Source organism: Rhyacophila brunnea, unplaced genomic scaffold (assembly GCF_057557595.1).
Source record: "Rhyacophila brunnea isolate RB1 unplaced genomic scaffold, BYU_Rbru_1.0 scaffold_105, whole genome shotgun sequence".
In the NCBI taxonomy this organism is placed as follows: Eukaryota; Metazoa; Arthropoda; class Insecta; order Trichoptera; family Rhyacophilidae; genus Rhyacophila; species Rhyacophila brunnea.
This window is the reverse complement of record NW_028232758.1, coordinates 348,199-363,058: the sequence shown is the minus strand read 5'-3', so window position 1 is coordinate 363,058 and position 14,860 is coordinate 348,199.

Sequence of the window (14,860 nt, the reverse complement as noted above, 5' to 3'; positions counted from 1 at the left end):
AAAGAAGTCTTAGTAACATATAATAGAAACATATAGATTATTTGTATTACCTACAGCTCTTGAAACTTAGATGAATTTATTTATTAATAATATTAAGTATTTATATAATATTGCTGTTTTTATAACATGGGACGGTGTGGTGACACGATATCATAAAAGGCACCAGATGGAATAGATGTCACGTATTAGTCTGAGACATACATACAAACCTTAGGATTGAGAAAAACCCTTGAAATAATAGGTCACGAAGGGTGACGAGGCATTAAAAAAGACTGCGGAGAGAAGAAGCTAACCTAAAGTATACTGACGCTTTGCGCATTAGAGGACAAGCAAGTTATGCCAGATAACAAAAACTGAAATTATAACTATAAATTTAGCCCAGAGATCAAAATACTTAATGTTGCTGACTTTATACTAATGTATAGATTTTATGTGATTCAATTATTTGACCTTTATGTTTAACTTAATTCGTTTGTGAGACACTAAAAAACATTATAAATACTTACAGCGTAACTTAATGTAAAAAAGAAGATTGGGCGATGTTACTTCTACACATAATATTCAAAACACTATTTTTGCAAAAAATGTCGATTATACAGTATACAAAAAATCACAGTGGTATTTTGTATCGTTCAAACATTACAGATCCAATATCAGCATATAACAGTATAAAAATAAAATAATCAAAATAAATTATGTATAAAAAATGAAACATAGATGAATGATTACGGAATATTTAGATTTTTTAATATTACTGGTGATTTTCAGTGAATTCTGCTTTAGAAATATATAAAATAAGAAATAAAAATAGGCTAAAGTAAATTATTTCTGTCTTTATATATAAAAATTGATTTCATCATCGAGTTTTCAGCCATATTATATATTTTATAGATCTTTTTCAAATGAATTAATGCTTTGGAAAGAAGAAAAAATGAATTAATACATTTCAATACAATATAGCTGTTTTGTATAAATTGAATATTTTTACCGTTTACTATATATCTGGCAATTTAATAAAAGCATAATAAAATGATAGATTTCTTATATTTATAATGGGGAAACTATAGTAGCATCTCAAAATTGTTTGAGCACAAATTTTATATAAATGATAATATGTGCTAATGAAGTTACTAAAATTATTCCAAGCAATATTAAACGCAATTTTTATAAAATTTTATATTCGATTCGGCTTATGATGATAATTATTAGATATAACTATAAATGTATAACTAAAAGGTTTTTAATTTTAATAAAATCTATAAAAGTATCTAAAGTGTTACATACATTGCGAATAAAATATTTTATATGTTAATTTAAGTTTTTATGATCAATAAGTCACAAAGTATTACAAATACAAAAATTTATTTAATTCAATATACTTGCGCAAAGAATTATAGATTCACGTGGTGCCATTTTTACTAATATACAATATAAAGGCCACTTACATTTTGGTTTTTTCTTATTGAGAAAACGATATTTTTGATTAAAAACTATTAGATTTAATGAATACTCTTATTCTTTTTTTAAACCATGTATATGTATTTTAATGGTTTTTTTTATTAATTACTACTTCATTATAAAACTTTATGATTTAAATTTAGCAAGTATGATTTTTTAAATCATAGTAATATATTTCGATTAAGAATTTGTAATTTATTATTTTATATTTATTTCTAATATTCAGTTTATATTTAAAATATGAATAGTTTAAATTACATATTCTTTTAGAATTTAAAATTAAAAAAAAATCATCTCATAATTTTTCTGCAATAGACGAAAATTATATAATCGAGAAAATAATTTTTTGGCATGCTATCATGAAAAATCGCAATTTATAATACGAACAATTTCTAGAATATGCATGGCATTAAAATTCGGGCCAAGAAGTTTCTAGATGTTTTTTCTATTCATATGTTTATAAATGGGTGAAATATTATGTTTAAAGAAATGGAATATCTGCTAAACTGAAAATAGATTGGTCTAATGTCCATGGAGATACGGGGGGAGATACACTAAAATCATACATACTGGATCAATATTGGGTTGTAATCTATTATTAGATAAGATGCTGGGATAAAGTTATAAATGAAATACGTTTCTTTGATCAGTATAAAAATCTTGAATATTTTACATATATTGAATAATAACACAAGATTTAAGATATAATCGGCTCATGTACATTGAATAAATAACATTTATTTGTTTCTGTCAGAAGAAAATAAGAAATAAAGGTGGTTTGAAATTTCTGTTTAGTAATCTAAACCAAGCGACTTTTATCGGACAATATGACAGATAAAAAGATATTTTTAAGCCTTACATGTAAAGTTTTGCTCATATGTAAATTAAATTATAAAGATTGATTAAAATGGGTTTCTATCTTAAAAATAAATATCAAATATGAATCCATAGTTAAAAGATGACCGACAGGAGCATTGTAGTATCTAGCTATACAAAACAGATCTATAAGCAGAACTAAACTTCTAATAAATGAACAATGGATTCAATTAATTATTTAAATGAACAAATGTTCAAAAAAATCCTGTTCTTAATGAGGATCAGGGTTCTTTGCAATTTTGAAAATTATTATGTGTTTTATCTAAGCATAAGTAGTGTAAGGATTTTATATATATCCTAATTCGTTTATTGTTAATTTTTAGAAGTTTAAATTTTAAGATGTAGAATAGGAAGTGAAAATAATTATGAGACCAAAAGCAACACGAGGATTTATAATGATATGTATCGCACAAGAAAATATGTTCAGACAATGCATTACAATTTCAAAAAATTATAGATTTGATTTTTAAATGAAATTTATGATCACAAAATATTTAATGTGTGGTAAAATACAAGCAAGTACACTGCTATATATAAGAATAAAGGAATCAATATAATGTTGCTTAATTAATGATACAAAATGTCAAAATAAAAATATTTGTTAAATTATAATGATAATTTTTTAGATATCAAGATGCAAATATGACATGTATCTAAAACTATAATTACAACATTAAAATAATTTTTTATAAAAAATGCTCTTTTTAAAAAAGATAGGGTTCATATTATGGTTTTTTGGTGTTATAGAAATAATAATCATTTGTGAAAAGAGTCTATTTTGTGGTTTATATTATATCAACACTTCCCGATATAATCAGGATAATAAAACTCTAATATGATTAGTTTCAATGAATTATAGATTTTTATTATTATATGTTGCGTAATATGAAAGTTTAACTTGGGATGGTGTAGCAACGAAATCTCATAAAAATATCTGAAAGAACTCGAAGTAACCACCCGAATGTGGCATCTAATATGACATTAGAATTAGAATAACTCTTAAATTAATATGTCTTGTACGGAGTAGAGGTATCGAAGTTGACTTCAGAACATCAAATAGCCTCTAGTATCAATACGCTGTGCACACGAGAGATCAAGCAAGTTGTGCTTGAGAACAAAAACTAAAATCATAACAAATAATTTCACCCTATAATAAATAAATTTAGAATATTTTTGTTTAATATGAAAACATTATGTGTAATTTAAAAATAAAAAAAGCATATTTATATAAATCTATATTCATTGAATGAAATTAAATTAAGTTTATATATAAAGAACTTTTTAAACGAAACCAATCTAATTTTTTAATCAATATAATGATTTAATGCATCCTTTTAGAGAAATTAAGTGATTTATTTTGATAGGATTATGAAGGGATCGTATATTTTATTTATTTAATATATAAAATTCATATATATGAGATTTAAAACATAAAATTTGTGTTTTTCGCAATAAAAATAACGAAATTTCGTGTATGAGATTCTAGCTAAAAAATGTTTTTTTTGATGCATAAAATTTTTATTACTTGTATAAAATAATATATTAAAATATCATGGTTTAATTTCCTTTATTAAATTGATAATATATTAGTCTTTATGTGCTTTACATAAATTCAAGGTTATTTATACACTTGTATTAAATGTATTATATAGTGTTTTTGGCTTTTAAAATCTGTGTATATTTTAACATTAAGTTAGGCCACAATTTTCTAGTATAAAATATAAAATTGCCAATATCAATATTTTTAGAACATCTAGGATACATATGTCTAATAATTCTCAAATCTTTAACTCAATATAGAATCTTTGTTCAGCAAAAAAATTTATATGTGATCATTTTCCCACTTTTATACTAAAATCACAGAAAAGTAATGAAATTTTACATCTTCCTCTTTCTAAAAGGAAAATATGGTTTTGAAAACTTAATCCTCTTTATCATGTCAGTGTTATCTTTCAAGCTATTATAAATAGAAAAAAACATATAAAATAACATTAAACATTCATTACTTTACAGGAAAAAAATCACTTCTGACTAAATATAGCAAAAAAATATCTTAAGTCATTCATTTATTCGAAATTTTTGATTGATTCTTATTTAATACTCGCCCAAACTAAAAAATTCTAATCGAATTTACTTTATTTATTTATGTTTTACTTCTATTACTTTTAGGAAGTTCGCTTTATACTAATAGGAACTATTGCTTAACTGATGCGTCTCTCTGTGGAACTCCTCCAGCACTCATTGTCACACGTAATCACCGTGGATTGGGCCCTTTCTCATAGGCGGCAGTCATTATGTGGAGGGAATGAGATTCTGTCTACTGTTCATCGCTAAGAGTTAAAAGCTACAACCACACTCTACACTTACCTATATCCTTGCTGAACGGTGTGGGATCTTTTTCATTCTGGAGGCATAGTTCAACGGCTTACACAACAACCTCCTATTTCTCATGGCTTGTCAATGCTTTATGGTTTATCTTTTATTGTTCACTAGCCGCGCCCTTGGGTATTTTTCTTATGAGTAAATTCGTTTCAGAAATTAGTGGGGTGGGTGGAAGTGGAACCCGCGACCCCTCACACTGGAGTCCGACTTGTAAAACACTCAACCATACCACCCCCTCGCCCAAACTAAAATATTATATTATTTATATCATGCCGTAAAATTAAATTAATACATTAAACCAATTAACATCATAATAACACATTTTTCAATGTAGGATGTGTGAAGATAAAATAAATCGATTACGATATGACAATGTGAAAGAATAATACTTTATTTCGTTTTATATTTTCAGTTATGGGTTGATATATGTATTCTTAAAATAAAAGACGAATATTACAATAAATACCAAGATTTGTGTATCCAATTTTAAATTTAGATCTAAGTTTTTTATTTATTTTTACTTATTTTTTTAACGTTTTTTAAAAAATATTTTAAATCATAAATTTGATTTTTTTATAGCGTGAACCATACAAACTACCAATCATGGTGAATTTAATTTAAAATAAGTTACAAAATTAGACATTGATTTTTTGCTTTATTGTATATTATTGCTAATATAAATTATAACGCATTTTAATAGATTATTACAAAATTTATATGTGAATTTATAAATCCTAACCAAAAAACATTGGCTAATATAAAATATATATATTATGATAATTTTTTATATGAAATTTTTTTAATTTATTATAAAAACAGAATAAAAATAATATATATATATATATAACAAGAGTTGCCACTAATATTTTATAAAATATAAAATCTTAAAACTCTATCACTAAGATCCCTAGAATATATCAGCGTATGTTTTTATAATAAATAAAACTAAAATTTCCGCACTAAATAGCATTTAGATATTTTCTAAAAATATAAATCATCTGTTTAGCAAATATAAAAAAAATGATATTCTTACACGTTAGATATATATCGATACTAGGCGTGTAAAATTATATTCCTTTCAAAAGATATTTTACATCATATGATAAATGGCAATAAACAATAAATTAATTTTTTATTCGCCAATATAAATTCTATACAATGTATTATGTAGATGTTCTTTAATAGATATAATACTTTTTATTGATGTATATGCTTGATATATTTTCAAAGCATTTCAGATACATGTCTTATATATTCTATTATGTTTTAAACTGCAAGTAAATAGTGTATGTATTTATCTGGCCCTAAGAGTTTATATTTATATCAGCATTAATTATTTAATTTCTACATTTTCCTGGTATTTATTCCATATATTTGAGAAAAAAGAAATATACCACACTGTCAAGATATTTATTATCGTATTCGCGGCCTATTGTCTATCATTTCTTCCTGCTTTGATTCTTGACCATTTTTTATATGGATATTATCTCAAAATACAAAAATTAAATGCATTGAATAAGATACAATTTGACCCTAATATTTTTTTTAATAAATATTTTACACTATATTCTAAATGTAAATACTACAAATACTTCTTTAATATTTTTTTAAAAAGCAATTTAAATTCCTAATCATAAATTTATAGGTAATTTGCATAAAATACCGCATGGCACAGTATACAATAAAATTTTGTGCGATATAAAGGCATTATATATAACCATTTTAGGAGCTTACTAAGTAATTAAAATTTTAGTTAAAAAATACGCAACTTTAGATTCTTTTTTGATATTATCTAAATTAATTTTTTTTTGTTTGATGTCTAAAAAGTAAAAATATTTTATATAAGTGAAGTTTTTATTTTATTAATTTTATGAAGCGTTTTTTATGTTTGAATAATAAAAACAGAACATATTTATAAGTATAAATCCTTTGGGATTTATAAGATATCTATGAATAAAATTATTTAATATTTATTTATAAGGGCATGTTTTCTTATGAGTATATTAAGTATCTCGATAAAATGCCTATCTAGAATAGTATCGATTAATTTTAATCAATAAATTTATACCGTAAAAAATCCAAACCAAATAAATTTTTGTGATAGATATATAAATCTACTTGGTTTCAACCTATAAAACTCTTAATTCAATTTATATTAATTCGCTTCAATCAAATTTTAATCTTTTGTATTTTAAATATTTATTCTTTTAAGGAAGCATACCAATAAAGTATTCCCATTATAAAAATAATGTAGAAAAGCTCATTATGACACATCTTAAAAGAATAGACTCATGTGGGTATCATCATAGTTAGTAGAAAATATACGTCATAATGCATGTTTTGATGTTTTCATATATATCCGAGTGAATCTGTAAGTGTCATAACTGAGAAAATGAGGTCATAAAAGAAAGATCTAAATATTTCACGTATAAATTGTGCTGCTGGTGTATAAAGTTATGAGAGCATATATAATACATTTTTTTGCTTATAACATTATATCAAGTAATCTTTGCATAATGGGTTTAAATTATAAATTGAATGATAGTTTTAATTAGTTCTAATAAATCGATGCTCTTTTAAAAAGAGAGAAAGATTCCTTAAAGCATCAAAGAGTTGAGTGTTAAAACTTATTAAACAAAAATTAATAAATTGAATGAGGCGGCAATATTTTCATATAATATTTATATTATTTAAATATTATCAAGCCTTTTAATAGACTATGGTGGTTACAAAAATACACAAATTACACCTATTTTTTTTTGAATACATATTGAACCAGATGTGTTGAGCACAAACGACATTTTCACGGTAAACACTGGGACAGTTAAAGCACTATAAGAATGTATAATTCGAAATTTCGCTGATATATATTTTAATAGCCTTAAAACTTCCTAATAACTTTGTCTTAATTTATGAAAGAGGAATCATAACAAATAATTTAACTGAATTGGCATTTTTTGTACCATAGATCCCAAATCAATAAATTACATTGGTAAAAAAATAATTTGCGGCACTTGCATAAATAATAGCTTGAGAAAGCCTTTGATAATAGTCTTTAAAAAAAATTACCCTCTGAAACGGATATTGATTTGGAGAAGGTGATGAGTTAATGAAGATAGATCAGGGGAAAGTGTCAAAAGTTGCATATAGGAGTTATATAATATTCCTCATCGACTATCTACGTATCGATAGATGAAAATGATATAAATAAGCTACGTACTTTATAAATTAAAATATAAGTGGGCTTTAAATAAGATTTCTAATAAGTTTTAATATATTTATTTCTATTCTAAAAACCACCAAGACCACACAGAAATTTTTAAAATATAACTCTGCAATTTTTACTGCTGGGATAAAAGAAAGATTGTAGAAACTGCAAAAATACACTAAAAATTCATCAATTTGTATAATTAATATTCCTAGCAAGAAAAAAATCTACCTAAAATTTTTATTTTTGCATAATTTGCTCTTAAAAATAAAAAAAGTACTCCTAGTATTACTTTAGCCGACTTTTAGTTTTTTACATGCTTTATATCAAATTTATATTTTAAAAAATATTGTGGTCTTTTTGAGTTTTTCTACATCATACAATGATTCTGTTTTTATTTTATTGCTTTCAACCATAAATACTGACATAATATTTATAAAAACAATCTTCTTATTTATATAACTATATATTCGTTATTCTTTTCATAATTATCAAGAAATTTCAGCTTAAAATATAAAATTATCTGCTTAACAATCTCTAAATCAGATGTTTTTCTGTTCTCTTTTGTTGATTTTCTTCCTTCAAGACTTATTGATTATATTGTTCTATTAATTCAAATATTTTTTCGGATTATAATCCGTACTTTTTCTATGCCATATTCTTCATAAATATTTACTATATGGAATGAATAATATAATAATTTAATCGGTAATTATTTTGAAGTAATAAAAACTATAATGTTTATAAACATGATGATTCTTCGACACATCACATTTAAATATTGAAAAAAAATCAGATCAAATTAAACGATAGTACATCTTTATAAGGATTATATTCAGATAAACATTCCTTTTTAAACATACTTTTTTAATATAAATGGTTGCTCATTTAGTAACCTTTCAATGAAAATATTAATAAATAATTTATTTTTTCACGATATCTTATAAGAAATCCCCCAAACATAAATCTCATAAAAACCACAAGTGTAATTTTTTTGGGAACTGTATTAAATTTTTTTTTTCTGGTGCTTTCTCAGATTCGATTAGAGTACCCGTGTTTCTGATCATTTTTCATAATTCAGAGTTATAATTAGTGATTCTTTATGTGATCCAATCTAGACATACCCATGTAAAACCTTGTGATCATGTTTCTGAACATTATACACTAAATATTTTTGTAATCCCAAGCAACCATTTTCGCATATTTTATGCAATTTACTATTATATCATTGTATTTTTTCTATTCATTTATTTGAATTTCTTTTCTCAATTGGTCATACACATCAGACAAATTTTTATATCGCATAAATAATCGACTTATCCTACGGCACAATTTATGCAAGTATTTTTAAATAGTTCTATTTGTACAGCAAATTTTTATATACGATGTATCTTTTTGTTTTTTTGTATTAATGCACATATTCGAGCTCACCATTCCTATATCATAGATGGTCTAAGTTTAAGAGTATAGATTATAAGCCTCTGTTTTATAACATTTTATGAGCTGGTTGCTATTATAATACTACAAAGAAAATTTAATTAAATACATCTGAAAATTCTATAATACTTTTTATACCTTTGATTGTTTTATAATTTCAATATGAAGAACTAATTTTTTTACACAGTATTCCATATAAAAAAATTTGATTGTATATATTATTCATGTAAAAAACTTCCTGTGTGAATTTTTTTCTTTATATTTCTATGCATTTTTATTAAGAAAAAATCGACATGCTTTTATTTTTTTATGTTAAGCAGTATCGATGTTCTTTTATCCATATTATGCTACTTTAAGGTATATTATAAGATATGGCTAGATATATACTTAAGTATTAGTAATATTATAAGCTAGTCAATGGAGTTACAAATAGTAAGCAAAAAAGGTTTTCGAATTTATTTGTATGTTTTTATTTTCAAATAAATGAACTTTCTTACTAATTGCTTACAAATAACCGCTCACATCTAGTATTGTATAAAATATGTTTCATAAGATCTTTCGCTTTTTTAACAAGTTATATATTTTTATGGAAAAGAAAATGTCTAAATTTTCACCAGAAATCGTTCTAATCTAATAAACTTTTATATATTGGGTTTTTTATATATTAAAACATTGTTTTCATATTTTTTTCGTTATAGAAGTCAATACTAGAATTATTTCTTTTATTAAAAAAAATTGGTTTCGGCGGTGTATTTTAGCTTTATAACCCCTTTTATTTTTTTGATCGTGATTTTACCTCTTCATTCTGATAAATATTGCAATAAACTGTAATGATTCTTCCAATATTACATTATTTTTCGGTTAATATTCATCTGTTATTCTTGCATGGTATTATTAAAGGATATAAATATTAAAACCTCTTTACTTTTTTCTATAAAAATGATATTGAGTTGTCGTTTTTGGATTATGCACGTTAAATTAAAATGAAAAGATGGTTCATATAACAATAGACTTATTTTTTTATTGAATCATCATGCAAAGGGTTCGAAATATCACTGTTTATTTTTTGTAGAAATCAATCATTTAATACTTTTATATTCATGAAATATATTCGCTATGATATGAATTTATATCACTATTAGTTATAACACAAACTTTATATCTTATTCGCGATATATTGATATCCATTGATAAAAATAATATCAACAATGAACTCTATACCTGCATAAATATATAAAATACAGCGCTCGAATTTATCCATGCGAAATTAATTTAAAAATGTTGATTTTAAAGCCCCAATAGTCGTAATTAATGTTTAGGAAAAAGAACTAAGTCATATTCATAAGCGCAAACGATAGGATTATGGAAGACACCAAAATTATTTATCCATGTGAGAAAAATATTGTAAACTTGATGAGATGATTAGAAGTATCTGCTAAATAAGTTCTGGATACCAATCTAAAGTTCTACTTTAACATCATAAATGATGTGAAATTTAGTAAACCCACAAGTATAAATTAAATGATCACATGAAAAGGCATATAAAACGAGCATCGTGTAATAAATACTATGCGTATCTATCAAATTAGATCAATCTTATGGATCAAGATATTGAAAAAATCAAATTGGTAAGAGAATTGTAATAAAGAAATATAAATGTTTAAAAATCTATAAAATAAAAAACTTTGATAGACATCAAATATTTAATAAAACAATGAAAATAAATTATTAAATAAGAAAATTAATATATTATTTGATTTACATAATATATTTTATAATACATAATTGTGAAATATCTTAAGTGGAAACAAGATTAGTACCATATGTGATGACTTGGGATGGGGTGGTCACAAAATATCATATATATTGTGTAAGGAGTTAAAAATCCCATACGAAGTAGAAGCATACAAGCAAGCACTCACACTCCGCAAAACACTTGAACTCATCTCATTTGAGAGAAGAAATGCAGTTGATGAAGATAGATCAGGGGAAGGCGAGATAGATGCATCAAGGTGTTGAGCAAATATTCCCAACACGCTGACTAAATCTAAATAGATAAAATCGATAAAAAGAAAATTAACCCATAAATAAATATCTTAAGTTAAATACATATATTGTTTACTCATACCCAATAATTTAGAGATAGGTGGATTTTGCTATTATATTTTTTCTGTGTATCAATTACAACACATCCACAAATACGTTTGACGTTAAAAAGATGATAAATAAACGAAGAAACGGCTGCTGTTAAATAAGAAAGTAAAAAAAATATTAAAACGCTAAACAGCTGAGATTTTATCATGGTTGCACTTCAAGACATCTAAAATATGCCAGAACATTATAATAAACCTGCTCTGTTAATCAGATATGAAAAATATAGATTGGTGGAGGTAGCATAATAAACCAGCGGCATGAAGTAAATAGAATCTCATCCCCAATCATAATATCCATCATTTGGAAAAACAGATCTAATATACGGAGATCAGACTGGTTACAAGAAATTTGAAGAACTACACGTAGGAGACATCATATAAACAGAACTTAGAAATAGTAATATTGAACTTTCTAAAAAAAGATATATACGAGTAAAATAAAAAAAGGTAAATTCAACCCAAAATTATATTTTATGATAAACATCGTAATTTAATGAAGACAAACTAAGTTTATAGATTTAGGATGCAAATTTCTTGTACAAAAGATCCAATTCTAGGGCACAAAAAATGTCTAATAATATCATATTAACACAATTCACCATTAAGATTAAATGTGCTGACAACACACCCTTTCTGATGTACGCTGATAAACGAAAATTTCTACTTGTAATTTCCAGCATTATTGATTCCTTTATAAAATGATAATCTTAACATATAACAAAGCACATTATTTTTAATTTGATATATTTAATTCGACTTGTTTTTAGTTTTTATTAGATTCGAACTTCATAAATATTAACATTTTATAGATGAACTCTTTCATATATTTTTTGTAAACAACTAATATTGGCGTGTTAATATAGTTATTAGAGATACACTGGATGTAATTATCGTATAATTTTCAGTTTTAAATATAAAAATTCAATTCATGCTGTATACAAAACAGATTCCGTGTAATTCGTTTAAAAAACACAGTTTTCTTATTTTTTAAGGCATGAAGCTTTTGTTGTAATTCTTAAGAATATGTTTTATTATTTTTATCCTTTTCATATATCTATAGAATCGCATACTTTATCCATATAAATCATATACACTGAAAATCTTATAATTTTGCAGAAAATTTTAGATAAAATTGCTTACTCGTCGAAAGTGAAAATATTATTGCGTAGTCTTTTTCTATCTTCCGTAGCAATGTATTTTAGAATTTTTTTACAGCATAAAATTATTGCTTTTACGCAAAGAACCATAAAAAATATTATGTCACATAAAATTTCTATATACATAATGAATGGTCGAAAATTAATTTTGCTAACAGAGTATTATAAATACCAATATATCTTTTATAAAAATAACATGAAATATGATGCTGAAAATCAACTAGTAAAGCTTAAAACTATGTATTTATGCTCGATACCCATAATTTTATTTATTTGTTAATTTTCTTTCATTCCCTTTATACATTTAGATATAGTAAGCATATTGGAAATATTGCACAACTCTTTGATACATCTTTTGACACATTCCCCTGATAAATCTTATTATACTGCTCTTCCTGTCTCAAATTAGATGATTTCAAGTGTCTTGTGTATAAAAAAATTCAATAAGAATTAGTTGAATAAAAAAATCTAAAAACAAAAAATTGAGAAAATATGACCTTCTAGCGTCTAAGCTTCATTAATATACAAGTGCAGGACAAAAATTATCCTATATGGTATAACATGGGACGGTGTAATAACTTGATATCACTAAAAGTATCTGGATGATCTAAATGTCACATATCGGATCGAGGCATATATACGAGTATTGAGATTTAGATGAACCCTTGAATTAATGATTAAAAAGTCCAGAAAATAGGCGACTTATTGAAAAAGACATAGAGAGGAGAAGATTGCCGAAAGTAGGAATACACTGTGTATAGGGAAAATCATGCAAGTTTTGCCCGAGAACAAAAACTTACATTATAACTATAAATCTAGGACATAAATAAAATATATATGTATACCTTTTACCCATATAAACTTTTTGAAGATGCCAACGGTAGTGAAAGCACAAATAAGGAATCTGGATACACCAAGACTAAATAACATTATAGGAATTAACATAATTTTTTCCCAGCAGATGTGGTTTTTGTGACGATAATAGGATCTTGTAAAACAAATTTGGTCCACCCAAGGCTATCTGCTATATGATTACAAGATTAAATCACAACTAAATACATTGTGAAAAAAAAAACAAAAACAGGCAATACAAGTGTGTAAAATAAAGTATTTTGTGTTAGTGCCAGTTTAAATATAAAAAATACATTTTTCGCTTAGGGTTTCTAACTTAAATTTCATCTAAATATAATTTTTATGTGGTTTTTCATTTTGTTGCATTGAATATTATTGAAATAATTTTTAGCCAAGTTCATATATTCAATAAATTTTTTTCGGCATGATTTCCTCTACTGTACATTATTTTCATCTTTCATATCCACCGATATATAATCTCTATCTTTTTATAAATATATAATTCGTTTTTTTAATCATATATAGAATCATGTGCCCGAGATAGTATATGATTTTACAACGTTTTTTATGTGCAAACAATGCATAAAATATGTGCTTTATACCCTAATCAAATAAAAAACCATGAACTCGAACATTCATCCAAGGATGCATATACGTGTTCTAGTTATTTAAACAAAAAACTTGTGTTTTTTAAGTATCTAGATAATGCACCTTATAAATAAGTTTGCTGAATATTATTTTTCATAATATTATAATCTATGAAGTCGATATATGCCTAGGAATGACCACGAAGAAGATTTCTGATCTCAGCTACATATTCTTATAGGATTATGCTCTTTATTTGCAGACAATTGATGAAAACCCGTTTCTATGGGGTATTTAAAATATTTCTGCATGATTAAACAATCATTTGTTAGCTGAAAATACAGGTTCATAGCAGAAATACAATTTCTTAATTTAAAACATAATTTTTTATATATTTGGGAAGTAATTTGATTTTGTATTTACTTTTGTTCTATTTTATACCAATAATAAAATTTTAATCTACATATAATATAAAAAATTACAGATAACATGCCTTTTAATCAAATTGCCAAAAAAAAAGACAAGATACATTTGAAAAATAAAATATATATACAACATATTAATTACGAATATAAATGTCTTTTTATTTTATCGCATGTTTGCGCTTATGTGTGGCAATAGTAATAATATAAAAAAGACCGACACATTATAAAAAAAATATTAATTTTAAACCTTTTTGTAGATATTTGTTGCTAAAAATTGGTTTTTAACACTTAAAACACGAATAAAATGATTTAAACATTTTAAGTATA